Source organism: Rhea pennata, chromosome 1 (assembly GCF_028389875.1).
Source record: "Rhea pennata isolate bPtePen1 chromosome 1, bPtePen1.pri, whole genome shotgun sequence".
Lineage (NCBI taxonomy): Eukaryota > Metazoa > Chordata > Aves > Rheiformes > Rheidae > Rhea > Rhea pennata.
The window spans coordinates 68,617,332-68,631,431 of NC_084663.1; the positions used below are offsets into that span (position 1 = coordinate 68,617,332).

The following is a 14,100-nucleotide window of genomic DNA, read 5'->3' on the forward strand; positions in this document are numbered from 1 at the left end:
ACAAGGCACTAGCATTAACTAATTAAGCCTCACAACTTCCCTGAGGTATATAAATATGACTATTCCCATCTTATAGATGAGGAAAATATATTTGAATTGATATACTCAAAGGCACAGAGCAATTCAGTGAAGGAGCTGGGATCACACCTCAGTACTGCTAATGTTTGGATGGCGGCTCAGTCCTCTGTGAGGCTCTGCCTTATTTGTAGACCCATGTGTCAGTCTAATCTAGGATCCCACTCTTAGTAGGGTTTAAATATACATTACTTTTAATTTCTGTTGACTGCTATGGAAGGAATGGGATTTGCGTATCTCCCTAGCCAAATTCAGTAGCAACAGAGTTATCAGTAAGGTAGAAATGCATACTTGTAAACTTGCTTTTAGAATTCAGGAGCTGCACTCATCACAGAAGTAGTGAAGCAGGAGAAGTGACTAACAGGTCAAATGCAGTATTGAAAAGGTTTAACTCAAACCATTCTAGGTCCTTGCTCTCCAGCCCCCTCAACATTTGCAGCAATCAGATTGCCCATCCCCCAGTCCACTCCCCTTTGCTGGTTACTATGGACTCAGTTGTGTACATGAGCTCTGAATGTGGCCCAGAAACCTCCATGGAAAGCATATCTTTTATACCTGGTCTGAACAGGAACCCTCTTGTTCTGCACAGGCAGTTGCTGAGCAAAACCTCTCCAAGTTTTAGGGGATCAGCAGTTTTAGATAATAAGTCAAGCTTTCTCACACATTGTGTTTTAAGGTCCAGACTACAAAAGACTTGTTAGAACAAAGGAAATTTTAGCAGCACTGTCAGAGCTGCTTTGGTAATGGTCATCCCAATCTAAGAAGGTGTTGAGACAGAGAACCTTACACCTATGGGTTGTAATCAAAATGGGCTTTTAATTTCCCTAATGGAATATAGTTACTCTCTCCTGGAGTGACTGATGGGGAGCTCCTCTATGTGTGGAGTGCACACTGCATTTCATTTTCGGGCTGTTCTTGCTTTTCAGTGTTGTGCCTCTGCAGTGTGTTGCACCTGGGTGGGACAACCTCAGGCTGCAGTGATGAATCCCCTGCAATCTCTCGCTAGCTGCTCTGAGGCGATCTATAGGAACCGGTACAGAAGCACACAGTACACCTATTAGTGCTATTGCTAACCGCTGGCCTGGAAAAACTTAAAATATCTCTTTATGCTCTAGCACTGTTGCCTGTGGAATAGCTGAGGACTGCAGAAGCAGAGACAACAGGCCTGGAGAGACATGAAAGCATTTGGGCTTGCATGTCTCCCCACTCTGCTTCCTGCCACAGTTTCCAAGGTATATTGTTAGCTTTCCATCTTCTGTTTTGCTGCCATTCAAACCAGTAGGCTTCTGACCCGTTTTTCTGCCAGATAAATCTAACGGTGCTCAGCAGCAGCTGTGAGTGTGGCTGACCACAAACGAACGTGTACACTTTGGGACACTCTCACTGCTGCTCTTTGGGGAGAATTTGGAAAGATCAGATTCCCCAGCTTGAATCCGTTGCCGCAAATTATCTTTCGCCTGTTGATTACTCTCTAGGGGACAAAACATCAAGTTACAACCTGTGGTTTTCAACCCCAATGGATAAAGAGCAGAAAATCCGTTGAGAGCTTAACCTCAGATCTCTTGGTTTGATTTGTAGCTCAGTAAAACACACATGAGAGGAGCTGTGATGGAGGATGCTTTGCCACAGCAGTGCTAGCCAAGTTCCCAGTAGGTAGGTGCTTGTTGACTACCTGAGAGAACCCATGTAAGCTAAAAATGACAGTGTTGGCAATTTTCCACCTAAACTTATGGCAGGATGCATGACTGCTGTTACACTTCATAGAAAGAGTGGCTGCACTTCAGTAACGTGATATTCCTCCTACTTTTCAATAGTGTACTTGGCTGAAAATATTTTTGTTTTCTTGTGAAATAATTTCCTGGGACATTACAAAAAGGTATTGACCATTTTTTTTTCAGACACTAGGTCAGGTTTGTAGGAGTGAGTGCTTTCCCATTAACTTGTAAACTGAGCAAGTTGAATGTGTATGTCCAAAATAGACACTGCACCACGCCTTTGCAAATGCACCCTCCACAGTGTACCAGCTCAGGTCTGTGCTTGAGAAGTTGAAGAATACACTCTGATCAAGCAAACACTTAGGGGCTGATTAAACACATATCCATGTCGGCCATGATGCAGGCTGCAAGAATCACACACAATCTCATGAAGCTATGAAGAAATGTTTGTGTCCTAATTAAAACTGCAGCCCTGTTCATGTTTGCTGGTTTAAACATAGCTCTATCAACAGCATACTCTTGAGTTCAGCAACAGACTGTGCAAGCTGGTTTGCTGCAACATGATGCCAATTAAATAAAAACATCATTTTTTTTCTTGTGCTTCTTCTGCCTCTAACCCATCTCCTGTGCTTTCAAGCAGTGTCCAGTCAAACCCTCATCCCTCTAATGCCTCCAATCAGTAGCAGTGGTCTCTGCCCATCCATCTCTTCCCTATTCACTCTTTGATTTAACAGCTGACTCTTCTTTTCACTGACTCTCCCATCTTTACTCTCAATGAGTTAAACTCTCACACTGTTTTGCTGCTGAGACCTCACATTTTGCATCTTTCTCACCTCACCTTCTTGTTCTGCTCAGGGCCATCCTACTCACCAGAACAGCCATCTGCTTGACCTTGTCTCTGTTACACGTTTATTCCTTTTTCTATATTCAGGTTTTTCTCTCCCTGACTTCACTCATCTCTTTCAAGAGTTCCCTGCTCTTTCCTACTCCTCTTACAACCTTTCTGTTCCTTCCACTCCGAGAGTGTTTGTGACTGCAGACTTTCCCATACTTTTCCTACTTCCCTCCTAACTAGGAAGTAGGCATGTAGGCTCCTTGCCCTGCTTCCTACCTCTTCCTGTAGTTATCAGTTTCTCTCATCAGCTTCCCTTGTGTCTCTCTTGCCCTACACAGTCTCATGACTACACCAATTTCCTCCACTCCAGATCGGTTTTCTTCTCCTTTAGCACCTTCTGGTCAAAGAAAGGACTGCTCCACTCCTATTGGCTTTCTTGTGTGCACTCTCAGCCTCCTGTGTGCCACTTCTGTCTCTTCTTTCAAAATCAGAAGTAGAGGCTTAAAATAAGAAATTATCAAAACGCAATACAATTTATCTCTTTCTTCTCTCCTTCTTTAGTTACAGGAAGTAAAGTTTCTCAGCTACTTTCTTACCTCCCCTGTGATCTCTGCTGCTGCCTCCATGAGCCTGGCCTCACCACTACCCTACACAAAATCCTGTGCCTTTATTTTCACCATCTGTGCCACAGTTTCCTTGACTTGCTGCCTGAGTCAGAAAGGCAGATCCAGGGATTAAAGCCTGAGCCCTGATGCTAAGTACTCCACTTCAGCTGCAGTCTTTGCTATGTTCAGGAAGGTGATGTATAAACCAAAAATCTTTTAGTGCAGAAGACCTTGAAAAGGGAAGAAGGAAATTGAAGATGGATCAAAATGGGAAGAGTCCTAGAAGGTAGAAGCAGCCTGAGGTGAACAGGAGACTAAAACAAAACTGTCTTCTGCTCCATAACTTGGAGAGCAAAAAGAAGCAAAGGTAGTGAGATTTGCTGGTGCTAGACTATTGAAGAAGTCAATATAAGTAACGGAGCAATAAAATTTGAGTATGCTACAGAACGGAGCTGAAGCAATTCACACAGAGAAATATAGAAGTTCTGCCTGTTTTGAAAAAATGGGAGTTTAACTTATTCTTAAATTGTTTCCCCTGATTTTATGAAAAAACAGAACGTCTCTGCAGCCCAGTGCTTCTGAGAATGCACTCCCACTGAGAACTGAGTCTCAAGTTTGGCTGATCTTTCTGCAAGTGCTTTTGAGTCTTTAGGAGGGAAAACTGCCAATATTTCTGTGCCTAACTTACAGAAATCTAGTCAGTGGGGCTTTAACTTAAAGAGGTAAAATGGAAATACAAGGAACTTGTGAGTTTTTAAAAAGAGATCCTTTTCAATGGAACTATCACTTCAGTTGGAAATGAACTGACCTGTACCATCAGTAATCCATTCTCTTTCAAAGGCAGGCTACATTTTACTGACAAGAGATCTCTCTGTCATTTAATCTTTGCCAAATTGGGCAAATTTTTCACATCCTTTCAGAGAAAGTGGAAAGCATTCCTCCCTTCCTTTTACTTGCAGATGAAAGATGTCATACAAGAAAGAGGACTTTCAATCCCTGTGCCACCTAGAACTTTTTTGCTTGGTTTTGGCACTTGGAATTTGGCATTTTTCTTAAGGAAACGAGCTCAGAAACCCAGTGTCGATGTTGAACAACAAAAACTTGAACCTGTGGTTTACTCCATCAGCCTCAGAGTTCTTTCTTAGTGTGGGTGTACATGGTACACGCATTCAACTAATGGCCCATTTGGGGGGAAAGGAAGAAAAAGAAAACAAAGGAATAGGGAGGAATGTGTATATAGAGGGATGGGAGCAGCCACTGGTGGAGACTGAGCAGAAGAATCAGTAGGTAGGTGAAGTCTAACCAATAGCCTAGAGAAATAACGATCAAGAGAAGATGACTGCAGCTTACTAAGAAAGGACACTTGTCAGAACAGGCTTTGGTTTTGTTTGGTTATGAGCAGGAAGTTCATAACCAAAGGTGGTATAGAGGGGGAAAACCACACAGGATTTGTGAATGGAGATATTTATCACAGAGGAAATGCTGGATTGCATTCATCAAGTCTTTGCCCTCTATTGAACAGCAGTGGGAGAGCAAAGATTTTTGTGTTTGAATAATAAATCTAATGAAGTGATTTAAGAACAGTGTAAGAGCCTGGCAAAGTGAATCCATCTTAAATGTAGATCATGTGCAGATCCCAGCTTCCATGTGTAAAAAGGAACAATATAAGAGAAGACACAATCAGACAGAAAGAATGGGGACGATAGAGGGAGCCAAATTAATTCAAAAAATCTTTGGAGAAATTAGGACTGTACCTCTTCTGACAAAAAGAGAGATTTGGAAACTTCATTAAGATTCACAAATTTCTTAATAGGATAGAAAGTGGGGATACTACAAAGCTATTTGACCTAGTGTCAAGAACAAGCTAACATGCAGCAGTAAGATAAGCCATGGCTGGACACTACAGGAATTCAGGGAGGAATGTCAAGACAAAGCAAGACATAAATGCAACATAAACTCCCCTTAAACAGCAATAGGACAAAAAGATTGCTCAAATGGGAGAATCAGGTGTTTATTTAAAAGTCAAGTAATACCACAATAACTGCCCCAGAGAAAACTGTGTCTGGAGGTTTATGACCCAAGATTTCTCATACAGAGCTATTGGTATTTTATACTGATCTGAGTTAAAGTACTACATGTTAGGCTGCAAACTCCTCTTTAGCAATTACCATATCTTAGCTGGAGCTGGTTTAATCCAGTGCAGGCAGATACAGTACACAAGAGATCAAATACTTCCTTGCTCAATACCAAGTCTCAGAATCATTGTATCTTGAAAAAGAGTCAGGATTTCAGTACAACATATTGGTCTCATGTAAATAATAAATTGCCGAAGGCAAAAGTTTTTTTTAATGTAGTTTTGAGGAAAACAGGCACAAATACTGTATGTAGAAAAGTAAGTTATAAACTGGCTTAAGAGTATGTGTTTTGGGAGACACCTTGGCAGAGAAGGCCTGGGAAATCTCTGTTGTAGGTGTGGAGTTTGCAGCCAACCGGAAGGTGGTCAGTGCCTGACACTGCCCCATGTAACACTGACACACATATCACTACTTATCCTCATTGTCACTCCATTTCTAAAGCAACCTTGCAGCCCCTACACACAGAAGAGCACAGCAATGGCCATGCCAGATAAGACCAGTATGCCTTCCAGTCGAGGATGCTCACTTTTACAGTTGGTGCTATCTGATACTTCAAAGAAAGGTGTGAGAAACCCTGTAGTGGACAATTACAGACTAATCTGCCCACAAGGGAAGTTTCCCCCTAATCTCTTGCCATCATTTAGTGGTTATGTTGTGCCTTGAAGCCTGACGGTTTATATCCCTCCTAAAATTTATTTATATCCTGTCTAACGTGACCATGAATGCTCTTAGTCTCAATATAAATGTCTAATCCTTTTCTGAATCCTGCTAATCTCCCAGCCTCAATGAAACCTTATGGTAACAAATACCATGTGTTAATTGTACACAGTACAAGTATTTCCTTGCACCATTTTAAACTTGCTTCCTTCCCATTCCATTGGGTATCCCTTGATCCTGCAATATGAAAAAGGGCAATGAGCTCAGAGGTTGTTCTTGCTGATAGCCCAAGTGCTGCTTCTTTATTTGTTTCCTCTCTAAAGTAAGAGTTCCTACCCTTGGCCAAAGTTTTCATGGTAAGGCTAGTACACAGTGGCCTAGGCACGGTTCTCATGCGTTCTCCTTACTCTTTATTCCATTTAGAAATTTACATTTAGAAAAGGAGGAGGGAGAGGAAACCCCGGAACTAACAGAAGTAGATGCTTGAGACTGCAGTCTGAAATCACATTTCTGAGAGCCATAGGCTGCTCTATTTCAGTTGGTATTAACTCAGCAGCAACAATGCCATTGTCCGACTGATGCTACCAGCCTTTCCCTCCCTTCTGCCTCCAAACCAGAGACAGAGCAGGTTATTTGTGATGCAGTTTCCCCTTAGCCTGATCCAGTTTATCTTCAGGCAGAAGGTTGTACTCTCCCTCTCATCTCTTCTCAGGCATTTCATGCTTCTTTACATCAGCGCTGATGACTGTGTGGTTTTAGGATTAATCAAGCTAGTTCTGTTGATCTGAGAGAAAACTAATTCTTCACCACCATCATAAAAAAAAAAAAAAAAAAAAAAAAAAAAAAAAGCAGCCGCCTTCTGTCAGATCAGTGAGCCACTCAACATCACCCAGCAGCCAGGTGATTGCTAACTCTCACTCAAGGGACAAGGCAGGGATGTTGTTGGGAGGCAAAAAATGTTGCTCCTTTTGGGGGCAGCCTAAGCTGGATTGAGGGTAACCAAAACCATGCCCTGAGTTTCCCTCAGAGGATGAGCCTAATGCACGTACCTGAGCTTGCTGGGGTACTACAAATGTTGGGGCAGAGTACCGCTCTGCCACATTTCCTGCATTCACTGAGAATATGTCTGGGGACATCAAACAGGCAAGATTTGAAGGCATTATCAACACTACATCACCTCAGGCCGTATCCTGGGCTGTAGGTATCTTGAGTGCCTTCCTGCACTGACCATGGCACATCTGTGAGCAGCAGCCTGTCACTTTCTGCTAGATGGAGACTATACAGGAGACAGCAAGGGAACGCCAGATACAGAAGTAAGAACTAAAGACAAGAAAGTTAACTGAGTAAAGGAGAGGAAGCACTAGGAAAAGTAGTACCGGTATAAAAATGACCCCAGAGAGGTGAAGGTAGAAAGGAGTGGAAGGAAGGAAGGATGAAGTCCTAAACTGTGGTTAAACAGTCTTTGCAAGGGTTTCTCTGGAGGTAAGATCCTAAGCTGGTGCAGCTGTGCCCAGTAATACTTTGCAAAGGTCTGAAGCTGAATTGCAGAGGGAAACTGAGCAGTTGTAAAGTAATGCAGGGTCAGCTGTAACAAAGCTGTAACAGTGTAGTATTTCACTAAATCTCTATGCCTTATTCCAGCCATCCTGTGCGAAGCTGATACCTAATTCTTGCAGAATGCTCTTCTGCAATGTATTTCCAAGCAGGGCAGTGTTATTCTCTTCATTTCAGGACCAAGAGAAATGGAGGTGCTGGGGGTTCAAGTGAGATGTTAAAGCACCTCAAGACAGAGAGCTCCCAAATCCTTACTGCTGCAGCAATGTAGGGAGAGCAAGAAGCACCACTCCTTCATTTCCTTCATTTGAAAATATAAAGCCAGAACAGAAAATCTGGAGGCCTGGCACAGCAAGTTGGGGAACGCAGACCATGGCTCAACTGGGCTGGTGTTGGGGCAGATGTCCTTGGGCCGCCTGGGCACCAGGGGCAAGGCCCAAGGCCCTCTCTGGGGGGGAGAAGGGGGCTGCAGAGAGGCCTGCCAGAAAGCCCTATGCTGCCAGCCCCCACCCTGGAGACTGGCGGGGGCTGAGGTGAGGGAGTTGAGATGGGGGCCTGAGGTGGGAGATCAGCAATGGCTGAGGTGAGGAGCTCTGATGGGAGGCTGAAGATGGACACCAAGGAGCGCTGAGGCAGGGGGGTGAGGCAGGGCTGGGAGCAGCCCCGACGGCAGTAACGGACCAGGGCCCGCTGCGGCGGGGGAAGGAGGTGAGCCGATGCCCACGAGGGGCTGCGAGGTGTCTCGGAGGGGCGCAGCCCACCGCCGGCCGCGGAGCAACCGTTAAGGAGCAACGGCCGACGCCTGCCCCTCGCCTCGCCTCGCCTCGCCTCACGGCGGCCCCGCCCCGGTGGGCGTGTCCCGGCGGGCGCGGGGGGCCTGTTGTTGTGATCAGCGCCAGCTCCACCCCCTCCTCGTGCACCGCCGCGCGGCCCCCTCCCACCTCGGCCCCGCCCCCTCCCACCCGAGTCTCCGCCCCTTTCCCCGCCCCGGGGGCGCCCTTCTCGCCTCCCCATTGGCCCGTCCGCCTGGTGCCGCGCCCCCCGGCCCGCAGGCCGCGCCCCCTCCACCGCCCCCCACCCCACCGCCCCGTTCGGCCCCCCCCCCTCCCCACGCGCCCCATCTGCTCCCGCCGTCGGCGGCGGCGTTGCACGGCGAGGGCCGCGGCGCGGGGAGGCGGAGGCGGCCGGGCCCGCGCCGCGGCGGCCGCCGCCCGCCCGCACCACCACCAGCAGCGGCGGCGGCGGCGGCGGCAGCAGCGGCAGCAGCAGCAGCAGCGCCCCCGTCGGCTCTAGCGCCCCCCGCGGCAGCGCGGAGCGGCCCCGCGCGCGGGCGGCAGCGAGGGGGCAGCGCGGGGCCGCCGGGGGGCGGCCGCGGGGCGGCGTGGCGCCGGGGGGCGGGCGGAGCGGAGCGCGGCGGCGGCGCGCAGCCGCCCGCGGAGTGAGGCAGCGAGCGGGCGGGCGAGCGGGCAGCCGGCGGCCGCGGGAGATGTGCCCGGAGGAGGACGGCAGCTGCGGCGGCGGCGGCGTGGCCGGCTCCGAGGCGGCGGCGGCGGCGGCGCTGGACGAGCTCCGCTCCTGGTGGGAAGTCCCGGCCATCGCGCACTTCTGCTCGCTCTTCCGCACCGCCTTCCGCCTGCCCGACTTCGAGATAGAGGTGAGACCCGCCGCGCTGCGCTGCGCCGCGCCGCCCCGACGGGGCCCCGGCGCCGGCCGGCTGCGGAGCCCCGCGGCGGTGCCGCAACTCCGGCGCCTCCCGCAAAACTTTCGGCGCCGCCGTCCCGGAGCCGCGGTCGTGTCCCCCCCCCCCCCCCCCTCCCCGCACTCTCTCCCTCCCGCCCGGCCCCCGACGGGGCGCACGGCCGGGGCAGCGGGCAGGCGCGGCGGCGGGGCCGCATTGTCCGTGCGTGTGCGCGCACGCACGCACGCACACACACACACACACACACACACACACACACACAAGTGCACACTCACACGCACACACAAAGCGGGGGCGTCCGCGCCTCCCCGCGCCCCCTCCAGCCTTGCCCAAAATGGTGGCGGCGGCAGGCGAGGCCGCCCCCCTCCCCAGGATCCCCCTGGGGCCGGTCCCGGCGGGGGTGGGGGGGGGGGGAGTCCCAGCTGGCACGGCACGGCACGGCGGCCGGGGCTGCTGCCTTCCTCCGGGCTCTCGGTGGGTCCCGCCGGCGGTGGCTATTCCGCGGGGCAGCGCCGCGCTCGTTGCGCGGGTTGCGGTGGAGAGGCAGCAGGGAAATTTCGGGGAAACTGCGGTGCCTGTCCGCCACGGGGAGGCAACTCGCTGTTTTTATGCTTTTTTTTTTTTTTATTGTGTGGTGCAACTTTTCCCATGCTTTTTTTTTTTTTTGGTGCGTGTGGCTAATGCTCTGTAAATATTTTGCGCCCTGGCTGCAAACGTTACAAACAAAGTGTGTCGGGGTAGGAAATCTTTTGTGCGTGCGGTGAAAAGCTATTCTTGCCAGCACACTGGCAATAAACCGGCTGAATAACATGGTGGCGTGCGTGTTTTAAAGACAGTAATTGCCCCGTGAATGCGAATTGCAAAGATGCTGGAAAGTTCAATAGGATGCGCGAAGCCCTAAAGAGCTCAACGCCTTGAGCAGGATGCGACTTTCTGAAGAGGGGGAATCCCTTATGCGGTGCGAAATCCTGAAAGGGGGGTAAGGTCTCTCAATGATGCAACTTCTTGCGACGGGGGACTCCCCTCCCCCTCCTACTGAGGCAAAACCATTAAAGGGGGAGGCTCTCCGGCCGGCAGCGCCGAGTCTTGGAGGAACCTGGGTCTGCAGTGATAAAAGGGCCGAGGCACTAGCCTTTCACCTTTGCAGGCAATTAGCATCTGGCTTGCTTCACAAATGAAGCGGCCGTGGGCTCCCCTTTGGTTCCTGGGGCACGCTTCGGGTGGGGGAGTTAACATCACTCCGAACAAATTAACTGCTTTTGGGGGGTCGCAGGGGGGAGAGGAGCCCGGGCCGGCTGGTGCCCGGGCTGTTACCAAGCACGACCGGCCTCGCCAAAAACGGGGTCGCCAGGCACCTCCGCGCGTAGGGTGATGCTTTGCACGAGGGCTGGTGGAAATCACGGTTAAAATCTGCATGCTGCAAGGGAACGGATAGGGCTGTCGTAACTTCGCATCTGCAGGCATGCAGAGTGCGACTCTTTCCCTTTCCCTGCATGATACGAGCAGTCTAGTTTAGGCTACTTTAAAATTTGCTCTTCCTTAAAGTTCACCATCTTGTTACCTCTTTCCTGGTGTAGTTGTTCCCGTCTCGTCAATGGTTTCAGGGATATCTGTGAGTGGCGTGTTGCACAAAGAGCCTACGTGGTTTATGGAGTGAAACCACACAGGGACTTAGAAACACTTTTTTTTTTTTGAGTGTTGCTCTATGTGATTCTTGGTTTGTGTTTTATTCGGCTGCATAAAGAAGGTTCCTCCCTTGGTTTCTCACTTCGAAATGCCATTCTCCCTTTTGACTGTCTCACGGGATATTCTGGTACATCCGAGATGGACGTTGAGTTTCAGAGGCTTCTGCATAAAACAGAGATGGCCATTCTTGTAGGCATTTGAGGAGCACTAGTATTCAAGGCATATTGGAGGAAAAAATGGCTTGCCACCAAGAGTGAGATTGTGCACTCATCTACAGATGAAATTTTCTTTCTTCTAGCTGCTTTGGTTATTGAGGCGTGCTTGTGGCTGACGACAAGTGGTTTGAGAAGTTACTGTCCCCTTGATCGAAAGTTACTGTCCCTCCTCTGGGATGCAGTAACTGAGGGGCTGAGTGCCACAGTCCATTTTGATGCAAAGTAAAGCAGGTGGGTTGGAGCAAACCTGTTTTCTGATGTAGCAAATCAGAAATGCAAAGCTCGTGGGTCACTTCAGAGTATTTCAGCTGAAACGCTCTGATGTTCAAAGTGCTTTGTAGCAAATGTTTGTCCACCTGCATCCCATGTCACCATGGACCAGCTTCACTTGGGATGCAGTCAGTTACTCCTGAAGGATATTCTCCCTGGTGGGAAGGGCTTAGGTTGGTTCTCAAGTATGAACCTGGCTGGTGCCTCTTTATGCTGATGTTAGGGTATTTCCAGTCAAGAGTTTGCTTGACTCTTAAAACATTCTTAAAATGGTGAAAGTTTTAAACTAACTCTGTAATTGTGCCGCTAACAAATACCCCTTGTGTTCTCAGTTGCTCAGACTTTACTGTACTGTGAGTTTCACTTTTATGGTCACTGCTGTTCCCAAACTGGACAAAATCTGATCTTTGGAGATATATCAATTAAAAAAAAAAAAGGGGGGGGGCTGTTACCTCTTGGTTTGTTTTTACTCCTCTCCCCCTCACCCCAACCTACCAATTTGTTTTCTTCTGGTAGCTCTGCTAGTATTTAGTCAGAAGGTGCTATGGTGATAGGCCATCTGGACCTGTCCCACCCTGACTGAGCAGATTTGCTGATGATACTTGAAGACTCTTTTTTTTTTTTTTTTTGGGGGGGGGGTAATTAATACAATGAGGCAGCATGGAGTTCTCCTGGTATTTTTTCCACCCCTTTTTAAATGCAAAACTTTTGCCCTATCGTTACCGGCCTAAAAGAACGTGAGCCTTCCAGATGTGGGCTGCCATCAGCAGCTGGATGTGTCAGAAACCTGGGAAGCAGATGTTTTGTTTTCTTTCGCACGGACCGCGGCGTAGCGAGAGACTGGGGCAGGGGTGTCCGGAGCGGGAAGTAAGGAGCGCATCCATCAGGCCGGGCCCCGGGCATTGTTCGGGGAGGGGGTGGGCGCAGCCAGCCCCCCGTGCCGGCTCCGGCAGATGCAGGCGCCTGACAGGGCGCGGGGCTCCGCTTTTCACGTCTCCGCAGCATCACACAGCGATGGGCTCAGGAGGGGTTCGGCGACCACCAGGTCAAAAGTTCAGTGGGCCACGAGCGAGTGCATGCGTGTGCACCGGGACACGTTCGGGTTCACGCCGGGTTTTGCATGGATCTCTCAAGGATGACAGAGGGGACCTCTGCGTTCTTGTTTTTTTTTTTTTTTCCCCCTTTTCTTTTTTTCCCCCCCTTTATAATGGCTGCCTTGTCAGCCATCTGCTGTACAAAACTTCCGTGCCACTTCAAAAGTGGGCTTTTAGTTGTGTTGGTCTGGTTGTGGTTTCTTTCCTGGTGGCTCATAAAATCTACAGCGAGTGTTTGTCCTTATCTGCCCTAATAGTATTTCAGGGCGAGAAGACCTGTCCACGTGGGGGATATCAACCTTCCTTTTTTTGTAGGCTTACTGTGGTAGGAAAAAAAAAAAAAAAAAAAAAAAAAAAAAAAAAAAAAAAAAAAGATGCTTTCCACAGTCAAGTTAGTACATGTGATGATAGGAAGCGATTTACTTCGCTTTTCACAACCAGACTGTCGTGTGTGACAGCTCTTGCTACAGTGTCTCCTGGACACATGCCCTCCCCTATGGGACAGAAATGCTTCTGGTAGCTGCAGCAATTGTTTACGTAGAAAATATAAGAAGAACGCTTAACGTTTTCAGGCATATTTCAGCACAACTGAAATAAAAAAAAAAAATAAATTGGAGAGAAGCCAGAGCGGCATGGCCACCCAGCTCTTCGGCATGTGCTCCTGAGAACGGTGGACTAAACCATTTAAGAACTTCTGCCTTGGTGGGTCCAGAGGAGCAATTTTTGAGAACCTACTTGAAAATAGTCAAAACGTTGTTGTTAACTTAGTTTATTTGGAAAAGGGGAAAAGCCACATTACATAGGGAAAACATAAATCTTTTCCTGTGGTTTTTAAAAGCGCCTTTGGGCAAATTGGCTCAGCTGTTAACTTCACTATAGCTTTAAGAAGCTTTTCTTCTCTTCTTTCCCCTTCCTCACACTTCAGGCTCTGTCTCTACCTTTAGCTGCTCTCCTCCCACCCAAAGAGAGCACCCCTGCTCTGGCACTCCTTTTTTTTTTTTCTCCTATAACCCTGTATCTACCATTGCAGGTCTTGGACAGGCTCTTCCCGTTAGAAATATTTTGTGTCTGTTACAAAGCAGTGGCTGCTACTGCTTCTGTGGGTCCCTTAGGAGGAGGAAGAGTGTAGGGAGAGGGAGGCAGCTTACTCCATGGCATCTCTCACCTTCCCACCTCTGTGCTGCAAATGTTCAGCTGTGGCTGTGAGGTAGAGAGCAAAGGACAGGGGGGTTTTTTGGTGCAAGCCAGACAGAAAAACACATTAAAAAACAATGGTTAACATGTTAAACTTTAGGTGTTGGGTCTTACTGTTATTCCTCCGTGGAGTTTCTTGCTTTCTGCCCTCTGGGTGGGTCCTGTGTGAGCCACGATACCAAAACTGCTCAACCTTTCTGTCACTGCTCTGAATGGAGTTAAATGCATAAACAGTGTGCTACAAAAACTGAATGTTAAATTTCCATCCCTCTATAGCAGTTCTGGTCCAGGACTGTGTTACTGTTTGTTTTATAGTAGCATTTACTTCATCAGCCTCATTGTGCCTGGGTAATAGCTGAGATGGCC

At 48.8% G+C, this 14,100-nt stretch overlaps 1 protein-coding gene across 3 annotated transcripts in view; it reads left to right on the forward strand.

Moving 5' to 3' along the window:
- Nucleotides 1-9,080: 9,080 nt before the first annotated feature.
- Nucleotides 9,081-14,100, forward strand: part of LOC134148505 (chromatin remodeling regulator CECR2) — a 97,176-nt gene continuing 92,156 nt past the window's right edge. For 2 of the 3 annotated variants that reach the window (XM_062590686.1, XM_062590669.1), the window contains exon 1: nucleotides 9,081-9,230. The gene's annotated coding sequence lies outside the window, so the exon portion shown is untranslated. The remainder of the gene's footprint in view (nucleotides 9,231-14,100) is intronic. The other variant, XM_062590660.1, reaches the window with a different exon arrangement.